Raw genomic sequence first — 3,675 nt, 5'->3', positions numbered from 1 at the left:
GGTGTAAGAGACTGGTCTAGTTTCATTCTTCTACATGTTGCTGTCCAGTTCTCCCAGCACCACCTGCTAAAGAGGCAGTCTTTTTTCCATTGGATACTCTTTCCTGCTTTGTCAAAAATTAATTGACCGTACATTTGTGGGCCCAGCTCTGGATTCTCTATTCTATTCCATTGGTCTATGTGTCTGTTTTTGTGCCAATACCACACTGTCTTGATGATGACAGCTTTGTAGTAGAGGCGAAAAAATTTTTTTAATGTTTATTTTTGAGAGAGCGAGCGAGCACGCGCACCAGTGGGGGAGGGGCACAGAGAGAGGGAGACACACAGTCTGAGCAGGCCCCAGGCTCTGAGCTGTCAGCACAGACTCACGGACGGAGAGATCATGACCTGAGGCGAAGTCAGATGCTTCCTGACTAAGCCACCCAGGTGCCCCGGATTTTATTAATGAATTAATTATTAATTTATTGACACCGCCTCTGAGTGGAGTTCCAGGACCCCTCTTCCCGGTGACTCCCGAAATGTGACCAGGGAGCAGTTCCACAAGTCGGTGTAGTCCCTGTCCCCTTTCCTGCCACTCTCCCCACCCAGTGCACGGTGCCCATCGATGCCGACACGTGGTTCCTCGTCGCCGTGCCCACGGCTGTCCCCGCCGCGGAAGCGCCGCCCACGGAAGTGCGGGCAGAGCAGGAGGCCCTGCGGACTTGCCTGCAAGGAGCAGTTTTTGTCGCTCTTGAAAAGACGGAGGACAAGTGCAGTCTCAGCCTCTGCAGACGGCAGGGGGAGGGGGGGGTCGGAGGAGTTTTGTTGTCTGAAAGAGCCTCTCGGCAGGAAAGGTTCCTGAGAGTCTTCTTGTTTGCCTCCTGCTCCCATTCCGGGTCTGTTCCGAGTCGTCAGCCCCGCCCCGCGGAGCCTCTGCTGCGCCGGCTGCTGTCCCCTGGGCTCCAAGGGGGCGGGTGAGCTCAGAGCCCTTTGTGCTGTGCGCACTGGCCACCAGGAGCCATGTGGTTGCATCTTGTGCTTTTTTTAAAAAGTTGTTCAGCCAATCTATGTCTTTTGATTAGAGAATCAATCCATTTACACTTAGATCTCGGGGCATCTGGGTGGCTCAGTCAGTTAAGCATCCGACTTTGGCTCAGGTCATGATCTCACACTTGTAAGATGGAGCCCCACATCGGGCTCCGTGCTGACAGCTCAGAGCCTGGAGCTGCTTCCGATTCTGTGTCTCCCTCTCTCGCTGCCCCTCCCCCACTTGCTCGTGTGCACGCACTCTTTCTCTCTCTCTCTCAAAACAAACATAATAAAAATTTTAAAAATAAAATAAAGTTTATAAAATAATGATCTCTAGGTAAGGCCTCACTACTGCCCTGTGGTTAATTGTTTTCTGACTGTTTCATGGCTCCTTTACTCCTTGCCTTCTCTCTTGCTGTCTGCCCTTGTGATTTGTTGATGATCTTTTTTGTGGTGGCGTGCTGTGGTTCCTTTCCCTGTAACCGTTGTGTCTGCTGATTTTGTGATTACCATGGGGCTTACAGGGAACATCTTACAGTTATGACATGACAGTTTCAGGGGCAGGAGGCTGAGCTCACCCTTATGCACTGAACTTAAGGCACCTGTGGGTCAAACAACTGGAGTCCCCTCCGGAGCTTAGGGGCAGGAGCTGTGGGACACTGATGGCCTAATATTGTAACCTTGGCCTTGGGAATAAGCTGACTATTCAATACTTTAAGAACTTAAGTTTAGAGACTCATAATATTCTTAAAACATTTTTTTTGATATTTATTTATTTTTTGAGAGAGAAAGAGGGCAAGTGAGCAGGGAAGGGACAGAAAGAGAATGAGACACAGAACCTGAAGTGAGCTCCAGGCTCTGAGCTGTCAGCACAGAGCCTGACATGGGGCTTGAACTCATGAACCATAAGATCATGACCTGAGCCGAAGTCGGATGCTCAACCGACTGAGCCACCCAGGTGCCTCAATATTCTTAATCACAGTAGAGGCAGCCATTGGCTGTGAAAACAGATTTCCAGCATGAAAAGGATTTTTCCTACAGCTGGAGATACAGGAATGCGCTTGACCTCACGACCTTTCAGGGTTCGTGTTGGGTGGCACTAACTTGGCCTGCCAGCTTGTTCTCTCTGGTCCCTGGCTCTGCCCGCCGGGTGATTTGGAGCCATCTTGGTCTCCAGCCTCCGTACGGTTTCATTTAGTCCAGCCATCTAACAAACTGCCCCCAAACTTAGTGGCTTAAAAAAAATGAGCGTGTGTCTTGGGGTGGATCTGCAGTAGGTCCAGGGCTCAGTCTACCCCGTTCAGTGTCCGCTGAGGCGGCTTGAAGACTAGGGGCTGGGATCTTCCGAAGCCTCACTCAGTTGCTCAGCCGTGTGTCTGGTGGTTGGTGCTGGATTTTGGCTGAAACCCTGACGGGGCCGCTGGGCTGGAGCCCTCCATGTGGTCTAGGCTTCCGAAAAATATGGTGGCTGGGTTCTCCAGGCAAGGAGAGAGAGACAGAGAGACAGAGAGAGGTGGAAGGAGGGAAAGGGTGGGAGGAGACGGAGGGAGAGAGGAAAGAGAAAGAGAGGGAGGGAGAGAGAGAGAGAGAGAGAGGAGCAGAGAGACGGAGGGAGGGAGGCAGAGAATTGTCCTGTGGCCTTGCCTGGAAAGCCACGTCCGACTTCCCCGGGGTTCTATTCTGAGGCCGTCCCAGACTCCCTCCCAGGCTCAGTGTAAATAGACCTCCCGTCTTGTTAGGCGAGGCAAGGTCCAGAAGGATCATGTGGGACCCAAGTATTGCTGCGCGTTGCTGTGCATTGGAGGACGCGTCTGCCACACGTGCCTGGTGGTCCACGCCGCTCCCTCTGCCTGCTCCCAGCCCCTTCTCTGGCCTCTCCCGGCTCCGGCTGGGCCACTTCCTGCTGGCCGAGGCTCAGACTCCCCGGAGAGATGGGACGTTAGGTTGTCTTTTTCACATTCTCGTGTCCCAACAAACAAAGTGATCAAGGGTGACAACATCAACTTGGCAGCCACTGGTGGAGAATGCCAAAGCCAAGAAAAATGTCTGTAAAGTCTGGGCCTTCCAGATTTTCTTCTCTTGTCAGCAAAAACAGTTAGATTTAGGGACTTGTAGTTAGCAGTGAGATTTAAGATGTTTGGTCACACAAATCAAGAACTGCAGGTCTTCTTGGGTGAGCCGGGACAAATTTATGATGGGGAAATTACGTTTAAAAAAAAAGAGAGAGAGAGACTGCAAGGTGAGCTAGGATTCTTCTGGCCGCGGGGCAATTTTTCCTTGTGGAATTTTGAATTTCTTATCAAGGTGAAAGGTGCTGTTGGTGACCTTGTTTATGACTGAGAAAGCAATAAATTTGCAAAGTGAAGTTCTTCCCAGGAAGTGAGTCTGTCCCTGACTTTTGTTGTAGACCTGCTCTGATTTATCCACAAGCCAAACCTCCCCGACAGAAGGGATGATTAAACTAGCGAGCAGGTGAAATCTGACACAGGGTGATCCCCGGGGAGCGGGGGGGGGGGGGAGCCTCACCAATAATCTCCACCGGTGACTGGGGAACGTGACAGGCCAAATGGAGAAACAAAGAGGAGCCCTGGAGACGGAAGAAGGAAATTCCCATCCTGAAACCAGTGAAAGCCAGAGTTTGAAGGAAGCGGAGGACAAGGAGGGCTTT

Source organism: Suricata suricatta, chromosome 2, assembly GCF_006229205.1.
Source record: "Suricata suricatta isolate VVHF042 chromosome 2, meerkat_22Aug2017_6uvM2_HiC, whole genome shotgun sequence".
Lineage (NCBI taxonomy): Eukaryota > Metazoa > Chordata > Mammalia > Carnivora > Herpestidae > Suricata > Suricata suricatta.
This window is presented reverse-complemented; position numbering follows the sequence as displayed.